The sequence below is a fragment of the Triturus cristatus genome, chromosome 11 (assembly GCF_964204655.1).
Source record: "Triturus cristatus chromosome 11, aTriCri1.1, whole genome shotgun sequence".
NCBI classification, from domain to species: Eukaryota; Metazoa; Chordata; class Amphibia; order Caudata; family Salamandridae; genus Triturus; species Triturus cristatus.
In genome coordinates this window covers 781,196,054-781,211,288 of record NC_140594.1, presented here as the reverse complement: position 1 = coordinate 781,211,288, position 15,235 = coordinate 781,196,054, and the positions used below count along the sequence as shown (strand labels likewise).

Here is a 15,235-nt window from a genome sequence, read left to right as displayed (position 1 = left end):
TGGTGCTCCCTTTCTCCTCTGTTCCCGTCCCTCGCTGCCCGCTTCCCGCCACCGTGCCCCCCCTGTGTGACGCTTGCCGCTGCTTAAGACCTGACTGCCTGCCGAGTGCCAGTACCCCCCTTCTCTTTTGTACCCGTGTGAGTGCCTGCCTTAATTTGTGACTTCTTTTGCCTCCTTGTGCCCTCGTTGTACCTGTGTATTTTGTATTTTGTATTTCGTTGCCCAGTGGTGCTCCCTTTCTCTTCGGTTCCCGTACCTCGCTGCCCGCTTCCCGCCACCGCGTCCCGTAGCTCCGCCCACTCTCACCCCATTGGCCGCCCCGCTCCCACCTCCCAGCTGCTCCTCCCTCCCTCTCCCACTCATATGGAGGCCGCGCAGCGGCCGTGCAGCTGACGCGCGCAAGCTCGTCTGCGCCCGTCCGCGACTGGACCGCGCCCAGCCCAGCGCCAGACCCCCTGGCCCTTGCAGATGCCAGCCCACCCGCTAGACCTACAACGCCGTCACTCTCATCGCACTCAACACCGGCCGATTCCCCGGCTGCTGCCGCGCCGCCCCTAGACGCACCCACGGACCCTTAACCTGCCAGTCCTGCAAATTCTCCTGCATCCAGACCCGTACTACACCCGCCAAGCCAAGTACCAGCAGCAACCACCTGAAATGCATCCTGCTCAACACCCGCTTCATCCACAGACACGCCGTGGAACTCTGGAACCTGCTCGACACCACATCTCCAGACGTTGCCTTCCTCATGGAAACATGGATGAACGCCTCCTCAGCGCCCGACATCGCCATCGCCATCCCGGACAGATACAAGATCACCTGGAGGGACCGCATCAACCAGACTGGAGGAGGCATCGCCATCGTCCACAAGAACACCATCCGCATCACGACCAACTCCGACGACACCCTCACAGCCGCCGAACATCTTCACTTCCAGATCCACACCGACCCCAAAACCACACTCAGAGGCACCCTCATCTACAGACCCCCAGGACCCCGCACACAATTCAGTGAAGACATCGCTGACTTCATCAGCCCACACGCCCTCCCCTCCGCTGACTACATCCTCCTAGGGGACCTCAACTTCCACCTGGAGAACAACAGCGACAACAACACCACCACCCTGCTGGACAACCTCGCCAACCTCGGACTCAAGCAACTGGTGAACACCCCCACACATTACGCCGGACACACGCTTGACCCAGTCTTCTCCTCCAGCAAGCACATCTCCTTCAGCCACTCCACCGGACTCCACTGGACAGACCACAGCTGCGTCCACTTCAGCTTCAGAAGAACCACTACTCACCAGCAACAGGCTCCCCGCAGGAGCTGGAACAAGATCACCTCCGACCAGCTCTCCACAGCACTGAGCCAGAACCCTCCCGCCAGCTCAACGGACCCCAACCAAGTAGCCAACAACCTCTCACAGTGGATCACCAACTGCGCCAACGACCTCGCACCCCTGAAAAACCGTCCCAACAGGACCAAAAGCAAGACAGTCCCCTGGTTCAACGACGACCTCAAGAACTCCAAGAAGAACTGCCGCACCCTTGAGAAAGCCTGGCGAAAAAACCTGACTACAGACAACATGAACACCCTCAAGCACGCCTCCCGCAAACACCACCAGCTGATCCACACCACCAAGAGGACAGCATTCAAGGAACGACTAGACAACAACGCACACAACAGCAAGGAACTCTTCAACATCGTCAAAGAGTTCTCCAACCCCAGCGCCGAAAACAACGACATCACTCCCTCACAAGACCTCTGCGACTCACTGGCATCGTTCTTTCACCGCAAGATCGCCGACATACACAACAGCTTCGGCACACAGACCACGCACCCAACCACCGAACCGACGCCCCCCACCATCACCCTCCGCGCCTGGACCCCGGTCAGCACCGAAGACACCATCCGCACGATGAACACCATCCACTCCGGATCACCAACCGACCCATGCCCCCACCACATCTTCAACAAGGCCGACTCCGTAATCGCACTCCAACTCCGGGACATCATCAACTGCTCCTTCAACACCGCCACCTTCCCGGAGAGCTGGAAGCATGCCAAACTCAGCGCCCTCCTGAAGAAACCATCAGCAGACCCCACCGACCTCAAGAACTACCGCCCCATCTCGCTCCTCCCGTTCTCTGCCAAAGTCATCGAGAAGACCATCAACAAACAGCCTGCCACCTTCCTCGAGACGAACGGATCCCTCGACCACTCGCAGTCCGGCTTCAGAGCCAACCACAGCCCCGAGACTGCCCTCATCGCAGCCACTGATGACATCCGAACCCTGCTCGACAACGGGGAAACAGCGGCCTTCATCCTCCTAGACCTCTCCGCAGCATTCGATACTGTCTGCCACCGCACCCTGGTGCAGCGCCTCCGCAACATCGGAATCCAAGAGAAGGCCCTGGAGTGGATTATCTCATTCCTCGCAGGAAGAACCCAGAGAGATCGCCTCCCCCGTTCAGATCCGAGGCCACCGAAGTCATCTGCGGCGTACCTCAAGGATCATCACTCAGCCCCACCCTCTTCAACGTCTACATGAGCCCCCTCGCAGCCATCGCACGCCGACACAACCTCAACATCATCTCCTACGCCGACGACACCCAGCTGATCCTCTCCCTCACCAATGACCCAGCCACCGCCAGAACCAACCTGCACGAAGGGATGAAAGATGTAGCCGAGTGGATGACAAACAGCCGCCTGAAACTTAACTCCGACAAAACGGAAGTCCTCATCCTCGGACCATCACCCTCTGCCTGGGACGACTCCTGGTGGCCCCCCGCCCTGGGAAGCGCCCCCAAACCAACGGACCATGCACGCAACCTGGGCTTCATCCTGGACTCCTCCCTATCGATGACCAGCCAAGTCAACGCCGTCTCATCATCATGCTTCAACATCCTACGCATGCTCCGAAAGATCTTCCGATGGATCCCCACCGAAACCAGGAAGACGGTCACCCAGGCACTCGTCACCAGCCGTTTGGACTACGGCAACACCCTCTACACCGGAACCACAGCCAAACTACAGAAAAGACTCCAACGCATGCAGAACGCCTCCGCACGACTCATCCTAGACATCCCCCGACACAGCCACATCTCCGGACACCTGAAAGACCTTCACTGGCTCCCCGTCAGCAAGAGAATCACGTTCCGACTCCTCACCCACGCACACAAAGCCCTCCACAACCTGGGCCCCGGGTACCTCAACAACCGCCTGACCTTCTACACTCCCACCCGCCAGCTACGATCGTCCAGCCACGCCCTCGCCGCCGTTCCACGCATTCGAAGAGCCACCATGGGAGGAAGATCGTTCTCCTACCTGGCAGCCAAGACATGGAACTCCCTCCCCATCCACCTCCGCCTCACCCAAGACCACCTCTCCTTCAGGAAGCATCTCAAGACCTGGCTGTTCGAGCAGTAGCGGACCCCCCTCCCCTAGCGCCTTGAGACCCTCCGGGTGAATAGCGCGCTTTACAAATATATTGATTGATTGATTGATTTGCACCAACCCCGACAGGTGAATGAATGAATAAATGAAGACATTTATATAGCACACAGCTACTCAACCAGAGTGTCCTGGCGCTAAACAAGCCTCCCCATTAACCCAACTGACACCCCTTGCAGTGAGAAACCAGGTTTAAAGTTGGTTCTTGAAAATGGCAAAACCAATGACAGATTAACCAGGTTTCAAGCAGTTTCTTAAAAATGGCTAACTTGGTCACAGTTCTAAGAGACAAAGGAAGCAGGATCCAGGCCTGTGCTCCCAGGAGCCTGAAGGAAATGCCGCCCAACCGGGCACAGTATACTCTGGGAATGGAAGCCAGGCCCAAAGAGGGTGACCTCAAGGTACTTGGTGGCGCGTATTGGGTTACTCTCCTTCTGAGGTAGACCGCACCACTCCCATGAAGGGCCTTGAAGACTAGCACCAGATCTTTAAACCTGATCCTCTTTTTTTACTGGTAGCCAGTGTAGGGCCTTGAGGTGCAGGGATGTGTGGGTCCTGGGCTTAAGCATAAGAACTGCTCTGGCGGCTACGTTTTGGGCCACCTGCAAACGACTGAGCCGGCATTCAGGAAGGCCCAGGTACTGGGCATTCACATAGTCGAGTCTGGAAGTGACCAGTGCCTGAACCACGGTCTTCCTTCAATCAAGTGGCAGAAGTGAAAGAAATTTCATCAGCATACTAATGAGGCCAAAGCAAGTGCCTACTACCGACTGGACTTGGGCTCTCATCGAGAGAGTATCATCCATCATGATGCCCAGATTTTTTTCTGTCTGTTGCTCAGAGAGAGGAGGTGACATATCTTCAGGCCACCAGCGTCTCCATTCATCCGGAGGTGGGGAGCCAAAAAAGATCATTTCTGACTTCTCCGGATTACATTTCAGTTGATTAGTCCTCAGCCACTTAAACACCTGCGTGAGGCAAATTCTAATCTTCTCACCCTCGAAGTCCGCTCCCCTATCACAGGTAAGAAGGAGCTGAGTGTCGTCGGCGTCTGAAATTATTTCGGCCAGTGGCGCCAGAGGGGACATATATAAATTGAACAGCGTGGGGCTCAGTATAGAGCCCTGCAAAACTCCGACTTTCAGACCGGGGATAGAAGCCGCAAAGGGGGGAGTCCACACCTCCTGACTTCTATCCTCCAGAAAGGAAGAGAGCCATTCTAATGCAGAGCCGCCAGTTCTGAGTTCTCGCAGCCTGTCCAGCAGCCTATCATGGGGAATAGTATCAAAGGTCACTTACAGGTCTAATACAATCAGGATGGCTTTACCTACCAGATCAATTTTCTCCCTGATATGTTCCAAAACCTCCAGCAAGGCCGATTCTGTACTATAGTTGGCTCTGAAGCTCCACTGGCTAATGATGTGCAAAAGGTTATTCTTTTAGGCATAGTCCGAGATAACCATATTCACGTATTTCTCCAAGACCTTGGAGAAGGCCGGCAGCAGTGAAATGGGCCTGTATTCGCTGACACATTGGGGTCAGCTAAGGGATTCTTGAGCAGTGGGATGATTTTAGCATGTTTCCACAGAGAGGGCATATGGCCAGTGGCTAACGACGAATTAAGTATCTTGCTTACCACAGGATTTAAAACCGTGGCCAGCAATTTTGCAGGACATGGGTTGGCAGGGGAACCTGACTTGAGACCCTTAATAATATCAAGGGATACTTTAGGTTGCAGCCAAGGAAACTGCAGGAGGACAGAGATTTCTCCAGATGGAAGCTCCGCAGTTGGAGCTAACCGGACTGCATGATCATCTTGAGACCCCCTAGTGAAAGACTCCTAAATAGTCATGATTTTATTGTGAAAGAAAGTCACTAGTTGGTGCATCCATTCGGAAGAGAGAGGGAGAGCCCTGGCCACAGATGACGTCGCCGTGAAGGCTTTTACGATTTTAAACATTTCCATTTTTTATTGCTAGATGATTCAATTTTGACTTTCAAATCGTTTTTTTTAGTGTTGCAAACTTTAGTATAATGAGACTTCAAGGCCAGTTTATACTCATGTTTATCATCAGGATCGAAGTTTTTCCTCCATTTCCTTTCTAAGCGTTTACAGGCACTCTTGCTTATTCTCAACATGTCATTAAACCAGCGTTCTGAAGGTCTGACTTTCTTAGGAGTACGTGTCAGCTGTGGGGATAATTCATGCGCGCAATGCCACAACCAGGCCTCAAGTAGGAGTGCATCCCTCTCGGGGTTCCCTGATAGCAGGGGCGTGGAGGATTCCAGCGCCTCCCCTAAAGCAGAGGGTGAGACTCGATGGAAAGGTCTGAACTTGCTTTCCATTTTATTTGCAGGAGTCTACCAGCCCCTCCCCAAACTAGACACCCTAAAGCTGATAAGGCAATGGTCGGACCATGCCAGAGGTAGAGGCAAATCCACCTCAAGCTCTAAATTAGACAAGCATTTGCAATGCAATAGGTCTCGCATTATAAAAGTGTGAGCAGTTGGCATAGCTAATAATAATGCAACACTAGCTATTGGCTTTGTAAATGATAATGGCATTTATTTATGTGTTTGTTTTATAAAAGAGATTAAAAAAGGCATTGTCATGAACAATGCCAATAGCTTAAACTTTTGCAAATGCGAGACCTATTGCATTGCAAATGCTTGTTCTACCATGCTAGACAGCTATCAAATAGTTCTACTTTCAATGTCGAGGGATGCTGCAAGATGTAGTCCTACTTCTAGGTCTATGACCTGTCCCGTGTTTTTTGTTTTGAAAATCTGGTCACCCTATCTGAAAGACCTGTGAATTTCTCTCCACTAGTGCCTGCTCACTACTGTAAAATGAAGTGGCTTCTCTCCCAAGCACCCCGTCCCCTAACAAGCCCTCTAATCTCATGAAAGCCTCCAAACGTCAGGCACGCTCCCTCTTTGGTACATGGGGATATACAAAAAGTACTTCCAAGAGACTTTTCTAGATATCAGTAAAAACCTGTTTAGCAGAGAACACTCTGGAACAATGCCTTATTAAAATGATCTCTTTAACGCAAACACGTTAAGTGCCACAAAAATATTTAGGAGGTCAGCAATAGAAGGTAATATGTAGGATTATATTAGGTTCTTTCAGCAAGAAAAAGGAAGATCATGTTAACACATTAGGCAAAAAGATTATTTTTACAGGAGGCAAGCTAAGGAGCCAGGGTTATACTGTTTTAATTGCATATTATTTTTACATAACTGGAAAAGAGAAGGTTCTTACAGTCGGTTGCTTGTAAGCTCCTAGCTGGAAACGACAGCAGACGATGTCTACAATAAATTCTGCCATTCCGTGCAGCATGCCTGCAATAAAGATGAACAGAAGTAAAAGTACTGCAGTTGTGAATACAAGCTTACGTTGTCATAAAAGTAAACAGGGGCAGCCTTTAAAACATTTCTTGCATAGCAGCATGGAAGAACAACGGTGAACAAATGAAAAACATAAGCTATATCTTTGACTTTCAAAACTTCTGCACAAATAAAATTTGGCTTCTTTCTGACGACAAATAAAACACTTGGGATTCGAGAGGAACTCAATATTTATGTATTAAGACTTGTTTACCCCAAGTGAGAGTGCCCACCAAGGGCAACTTCGCAATAACAAGCAGTGAAATAAACAAGCATTTGCACTGGAATAAGTCTCGCATTGCTGAGAGTTGAGGCAATTGAAGTTGTTCATGTGAACGATTTTACTTACGTTTTTTGGTTTGGAGTTGGCAGAGCCTTTTAGTATTGATATGACCACAATTAGTCAAGAGGCTGCAGGCTAGGTCTTGAGGTCAGGAAATAAGCTGAGGCCACAACCGAAAAGGGCCGGAGGGGAACTCCTGCTAAATTTTGCTTCAAACTCTGATAAATAATGTAAGGGGAAAGGGCTCCAATTGAGATCTTGTGAATGGATAAATGCCCGCGCAGGAATGTGATTCTGGAATGCTGCCACATAAAATAACATGTATTTGTTTTTTTTTTTTTTTTTTTTTTGAAAAACCTTTATTGACATTTCAACCATTAACAAGTATGGGCCTACAACCCCCGGGGCCGGCCGCTAAGCAATCAGAGTAACAGAAATCAACATTTATCACAGGCAGCACCTCGGGGAGCAGAATCTCCATGATGGTATACTCTCGGCCACTGAACAGCCCAAGTAGGAGACCAGGATACAAAATGTTTTCATTTTATAATAAGGGAGGATGGAAGGATCAGGTGCCAAACAGTTTCCCGGCAGCAAGAAATGGCAGGCAGAGTAATAAACGTCAACAATAAACAACAATTTATCTAGTCAATGGCGCTGAAACAAGAAGTTCAGGATGTGGAGGAATATCACGGCCATTTGCGCCTGCAGTCCCCTGCCCTAAAACCCAGAAAACACCACGGAAATTGTGGCACACATGAAAACGCAGCGATTAACGACAAAGGAGTTCTACCATGCTGATCCCAGAAAAGAAAGACAAAGAAGAATAAGAGAAGAAAAAGGAGGCCATGGAAAAAAAGGGGTTAAAGACTAAAAGATCCCCTCCCCCCACCCCCCACCCTGCACCTCTGCAGATGAGTACGGCCCCCCCCCCCCAGCAGCGTGCCTGTCGCCCCGGAACCAGACCCGAAATATAGAAGAAACAGAGAAAGAGGAGTAAGAAAAGAAACCCCACCAGACGGGGGGGTAGAGAGAGTATTAATAAACTGGAGGAGGGCCTTCAAAACATGCCCCCGGCTTCTCCCTCCCGCACAATATGTTTTCCCCCAAAGCAAACAATAAGCAACACAGAATCGACCAAGTCAAAGAAGAATGGGGAGCATTATGCGCCTACTACACTAACAGTTATGCCGTGAGAGCACGCAACCCCTGAGCCCGCCCGCCTATTAGATGACCACCTCTGAAGGATCAGCCTTATCCTTGGCCACTCTTTGCGAATCTACCCATGCATACCCATCGACCCAGTGCCATGTCCAATGTTACAGAGAAGAGGAGCGTCCAAAAAAGAACAGGAAGCGACACACACAGATAGGGTGGAAGTCTCTGAACACCAACACAGTCAGCAGTATGGAGAGTCGTCTTTCCCAGTGCTGCCCCAGGATCTGCACTGCACACAAGGTCCAAGAGGGCGAAATCAGCCAGAGCAGGCGACCGTTGCTTGAATATTGCCTGGGTTGCCGGAGGCCGCGCACGGGACAAGGCCACCACCCCCCACTCAGGTCCAAGACCTCCGGAACAGACCAGACCCACACCCAGCCGATCACACGTTAAGATACTGTCCGGGGTTTCCAGCTGGTCACTATCCACAGGGGCGGCAACGACACTGTCCTCCCGTGTGCAGTGTAGGAAGTCCCCGTGTACCTGGGGACAGGCAGGCAGCAACTGTTCCGACGCTGATGCCACCCCATCAAGCTTACTCCCCAATACCCAGGCGCCGTGAACCAAGGTGGAATGAAGGGCACCGAGAGCCTCGAGAAGATCACCATACCCCAGCACAGCTCTCGGCGCTCGCTCCGCTACGCTCCTCATAGTCGCACACTTCCAATCGTGCTGCGACCCAGTGTACAGGATGGTAGACTTCGTCCTGTCAAGATGGCCGCCGGGTAGGTCCAACCCAGATTGGGACCAGGACTCAGGGACAAGCGCCTCAGGTTCCATGTCACTGGAATCAGGGTTTCGGGGGCAGGCAAAAGATATATCCGGTGTGTGGTCACAGGCAACAGTCATCCCCACCACGGACCTGCGCCCGCGAAAATCCGGGAGCAGTCCGCAAGAATCAGGGCGAGTTACGGGCGGCGGCCGGGCAGCTCGCCGGCGAAGGCTGAGGCAATCACCGGGGAATCTTGGATTAGCCACCTCGGGCATGCACTCGTTCCGCTACGCTTAGTGGTAGGAACGACCACGGCGAAATGTAGGCCGATATTCGCACCGCTCCGGTTAGTCCGACTCCACCCAGTCACCAAAGGCCGCTGTTGTTGAACTGCCGCCCGGCCATGTTATCCACTCGAGGTCCCGGTTCCAGGGTTGCACAGGCCGCAAACTTCAAATGGACATTTCTCCGGCGATACCGCCGCCAGAAACTTCGGAGTCATACGATCGGTTGCCGCTCTCATTCACCAACACGGGCATATAGCGCAGGCTAAGGATCTCATGCAGGATATCTGTGCGGGATGCGGAGGTTCACGGAGCCGGGAGCCTACGCTGCCATCCCGGTCGCCATCTTGGCTCCTCCCTAACATGTATTTGTTGATTAAATAAAAGCTGCGCATGGTGACTTTTAGAAATTCTGTGTGTTTGCTAGTGTGTGGGCAAGTTACTTAATACACGCCATACTTTCACAAGCAGTGTCTGTACACAGTGAGCTATGGTAAAAGTTGATCAGCCCTCTGTTTACTGCGCAGCCCCTGCTTCCTGCCAGGCCAGACTTTTATTTTGTCACAGAAGAGCAACAGTGCGCATGCGCTGGGTGACTAATGCGTAATCGTAATTACGGGTCGGGGCTGGTTTGGCAAAAGATGCAAGATGGGCAGTTGCTTTAATGCGTTTACTCTGCTGGTGCCTTTGTTAAAGATGAATCGCGGCATGCCGTGCTAAAAAAAAATACATTTAGTGGGCCGACCTGCGCACAACAAAAGATAAGATGCATTGGCGCCATTGTAAAATATTAAGCGCGCTATGCTGCGCTGCAAAAAAAGATAATCACATATAAAATGTTACCTTGCACGCTAATGCAACCCAACCATAGAAAAACACCTAAAATTACAAGAACAATTGCAAGAACAACATGTCGGGGAGGTGCGGTTGTGGCAGTGAGTAGCTGTTATGCCTGCACTGGCAGCTACAACAAAAATAGGTTGTGATATACATAAGAGGAAAGAAGCGATGATTAAGGGACAGAAATTGGGTTAAATCGCCGGGGACAGACGAAGAGATGGCGTAATGAATGGACAGAACTGCCTGCTTTGGAACTGCGTGTGGGGGGAGGGGGCGGCTAGATTCGAGGTGACAAGAAGGGCTGGGCGAGAAGGGAGGGGGGAATGTCAGCAACAGAGGAGCCCGCGAAAGTGAAAGTGATCGTGATTACGATCGCTACGGAGGAAAGACACATGGCGCTGCGCGCGTGCACGTTCACGTGCACTGTAGCTTTAGGCCACGGCAGCACTTTGAGAAGCCCACATATAACATGTCTCTTCGAGCCTTTGGCTCGCGAGACCTAAAAAACTCTGGTCGAGGGTGTGGCCCCTATTGTGTGTAGGATGTGAGACACAGGGAGCAAGGTTATAGCCTGAGAGAGATTCAGACAAGGAAATCGCCTCGGGCTCTGTGGGTATGTCCATATGGATGTTAAGATCACCTAACACCAAGAAGCGACTGTATCTGAGGACCTGGGGTGCAATTGCCTGAATAATGTAGTTCAAGAAAGAGCCTGCAGGGCCCGGGGCCTGTATATCAGGGCATCTGCTAAGGATTGCTGCGCTGATATGGAGCAGTGAAAGCCTAGCCATTCAGCGCTCTCCTAAGGAAATAGTGTTGCATACCTATTTTTGCTTAAAAATAATGGCTACTCCCCCTCCTTTGATAACCTGGCAGCCCTTCCTAAGAACCTTATAACCAGGGGGAATAGCTGCTGCTAGGGTGGGGTTTGAGAATTACGTAAGCCAAGTTTCCGTGAGAAATATTGGGTCAAGAAGTGAGTCTTGGAAGAAGTCAAAGATCTGAGATTCGTGTTTCAGCAAGGAGTGTGTGTTTAGTAGCAGAGCCTTGAAATTCCCTCCTAGACAGGGCTTGACGCAGCCCCCAGCAATGTGAGCTGCCCTCATTGGAGACCTCTTGTCGCTACGGGTTAAAACCCAACTGCAACGCGCACATTTAAAAACAACTCCATCCCCTCAGATCTGAGACATTACCTGTGCAATTCCTAGCCGTGCCAAGGATGAGAACATAGCCCCGTCGTACTGAATGCACCGCTCAAGACCCCTGGCCAAACCGGCAGCATGACCAGTGCCGGGCGCCTCCGGGATGCTGACAGGCGCAGACGTGCTTGCCTTAGGCACGCCTTTTATGCACCAGATGCGCGTCCGCGCAGAGTCTCTGCTTTTAAGCATGGAGACTAGTGCACTCCTAATCAGAAATGGCATCGCTCAACGTGCAAATCGAGTGGCGAGAACCTGGAAATACCAGTCCCCACCTCCCAGCTCAGATCAGATTCATAAACAGTAGTAAACCAACGCACTGTCACATATGATAAAAAATAAAAATTACGTGCGAAAGGCTAAAATATAGTTTTATCAAGATGCAGGTTTAAGCACAAGTGTACCTGCGAGGAGTGCAAGTCATAGGTTAGACCGAGGCCAACTGCTTTTAAGCATGGAGACTAGAGTGTGCCCTATCAGAAATGGTGTCACATTCGACGTGCAAATTGAGTGGAGAAAACCCAGAAATACCATTCCCCACCTTGCAGCTCACATCAAATTCATAAACAGTAGTACACCAATGCACTGTCACATATAATAGAAAAATACAAATTACGGGTGAAAGACTAAAATATAGTTTGTTGTACCCTATTAGAATAATAGGATTGACCAAAGTCTTGTTATAAAAAAAACAAGTTTAATTGTAGGTTCAACGAGCCACCGCTCCACACATCCAGTGTCTTAGAGGTCCCAACTGTCCTTCCACAGAACCCCCTGACATCAGAACACTATGACAACATACAGAACATTCACACCATCTAAACAAGCATTGCTAGGCATAACATAGTTTTATCAAGATGCAGTTTTAAGCACAAGTGTAGCTGCGAGGAGTGCAAGTAAAAAGGTAGACAGGTTAGTAGAATGTAGCGAGGGACTGCTGGAACTGGTTCTTCTCTTTCTTGCTGAAAAGTGGGTAGTAGTTCTAAAAGGCTTTTAAAGCACTATTGCATAAATATTGTTGCCTTAATATTGTGTAGAAACGTTACCATCTATTTACATACATTTTCTATTATTAACTCCAATGGGATGATATTTTGGAAACAATATTTAGAACACAATATCTTTGTCAGACAATAGTTAAGGTATTCTGGTGCAGTATCTAGGATTGAATGTCAGAACATATGACAAATATAGAATTATAGATAGTTAACGGTGAATTACGAGGATGTTTTTCACCGAGGGGTTCTGAGTGACATTAAATAGACGAAGCTCTAGTTGTCTATGATGTCACTCAGAACCCGTCTGAAAAACAAATCCCCATAATTCACTTTTTACCAATCTATAATTTAATGTTATGAATGGCCCCAAAAAGGTTTCACCCTGCTTTTAACTGCTACACAGAGCAGAGGATTAATGGGGAGCCATACATAACACAGCCCATTAGCCTTGTCCCAAATTAAAGAAAGAAACCTTACCTGCAATCCCTAACCCAACCCAACCACCTTCCCTGCCTTCTTTCCACCTCCTGCATCTGTGCTTTCTGCTTTCATTCAAGCAGAGCTGTGTCGCCAGGCTCTCAGAGAGCCCTGACAGCCTGGCCTGGGAGGGCTTTATGATATCATAACATTGGGTTACCAGTTTTGTTATCGACTGCTGCTTTGTCAGGGCAGTGATTTATGACATTCAGAAACTGAAATAAATGATACAGGCTCTCTGTGAGAGCCATACATAATATAAATATGGTCTGACACATATCATTACATAAATATCAGTTACAAAAATATTGCTCTGTTGTGAGTAGATTTTCTATTATTAATCTGATGGGGCAATATTTTTGTCAGCCAGTTAAACTGCCATTTTCTAGTACTGTGCCTGACAACGCACCCTGGGTAGCACACAGCACAGGCTTTCCATTGTTAATAAGGCATCAATGCAAGTAGCAGCGCCAAGATACTCCTCGCGGAGTGATAGCTGCGCTTTATAAATTTAATCTCAAATCAAAAATCATAAGAGTTGATTCATCATATTGACTAATGATTTACACTGCCAATCGTTAGGTGGCAATCTTATTATCAGTCATTCAAAGATCCTCATGAATGCATACATTATACTTTACATCAGGTAGGTTTTCAAATTTCTTTCGGGAAGTTAAGAAATTGGAATTTCATTTTTTCCGTGAGATCTTAATTTTTTGTGGTAGACCTCTGCTTCTCACATTTCGTTCAAGTTGTATACTGTTAGTTTGTCATGCGTTTACAACCCATTTACCTGGCCAGATCCATTGCTCTTTGTTTTCCAACATTTAGATTAGCAAGTGGTCTCAATATGGCATTTTTTTAAAGTTTATGTTTCTATTGTTCGTTCTGGGTATGTATCCAAATAAAATATCTTTCTATAAGTGATGTGGTCTGAGGGAGACCCTCTATTTCATATGTTGGGTCTTCCCATCTGGTTTCATTGATCACATAAAGCCCAGGTGCATGGGAAACGTTTATTTTGTATGTCCCTGGCTAATACACCTGGGGTCGGATTTATCAACACTTTGTGTCGGTGCAGTGTCATAAAAAGAGATGCAAACTGGTGCAAAGTGTTGATTCGGAATTTACTTTCTATCAGGAAACTTGTTTTGCTTTAGAAAGTACCCCTAAAGTAACAATGTGCTTTGCTTAGTGCTACTTTACATCTATGTGGAGTCCCATATGTGGTACATGGGTGCTCCCTTACACCCACCCATGATTTTGACACACAGCCCTGTCTAGTATCATTTGAATTCCTCCTGAAGGCAACTGCAAAGTTGTAGAAAAGCTGCTTTAGGTTTCGCCTTGGCAACGTATGCACTGTCTTTTCGAGAAATGCTGTATCTAGGCTATGGGCTTAAAGCAACACCCATCTTTCAAACTGGCTCCTTTCCTTGTCCTTTGTAAATGGCTGCTTTTCATTGGTTAATATGGTCACTAGTCTCTCCTTTTTTTACATTTGTAACCTCCCATGAGGACTACCCCTCTTACATGTGGTGTTACTCGCATGTTATTAATTACTGTCTGAGCACTCTTTTTTCCTTTGTTGCTTTTTTAGGCTCAGAAACTCACTCCCCTCCACGCTTGCTACCTCTCCTGTTTATTCTGAACAGCTGCTTTTTATGTTTGAAAATGCTTGCTCCCTCTCCTTGGCTACAGTTGCTGCTCCTCCTCCCTCCTGCTTGTTTTTTATTAACAGAAAGTGCTCATGGCACATCTCGATCTCGCGCTCTATCTTTAAATATAGTTGCAGCGCCTTTTTTTAAATTTAATACTGGCACTTATCTGGGTGCATGTGCACCCCCTTTATATTAACGTATAATACAATGGGGTAACCCTCAGAGCCTGGGTGAGTATATGATAAAGCTACAGTGGCTCTGTCAGGGAGCACCAATCACTTTGTTTAGTAAGGATAAATCATTAAAAGGTACAAATTCGTAGGTGTACTCAATGAGCCAAGTAACACTATTAGTGGAAATAAATTGGCGCGTGCAACCAAACAAAAACAAATATATTTCTACATTTCTACTTCTGCATCTTCCCAGAGACTTGCAGGTAAGACCCCCTTTTTAATCCCCCCACTGCGCGTTTAACCTCAATTATCCTTAAAACTTCCCGCCCTACATGTGATCTCTCTAAACATTCTAGATCCGCCAGATGGCCCCCACTCTACGCAGGATGTCTCCTTTTCAAGTTTGGGGGGAGTAATGGTCAGCATTGGCCCACCTCTTACGTTGGTTTAGTTGTAACACCCCCTCACAATATGTCCCCTTCATTCCAGGCTGTCCCCGTGTTCTGAAAAAGACCCGCCATGACATATCACCCGTGCATTTTCT

At 48.8% G+C, this 15,235-nt stretch overlaps 1 long non-coding RNA gene across 1 annotated transcript in view; it reads right to left on the bottom strand.

Moving 5' to 3' along the window:
* Nucleotides 1–15,235, bottom strand: part of LOC146785426 (uncharacterized) — a 272,203-nt gene that overhangs the window by 140,686 nt on the left and 116,282 nt on the right. Inside the window, exon 3 of the long non-coding RNA XR_014970408.1 lies at nucleotides 6,722–6,801. This is a non-coding gene — a long non-coding RNA (uncharacterized LOC146785426). The remainder of the gene's footprint in view (nucleotides 1–6,721; nucleotides 6,802–15,235) is intronic.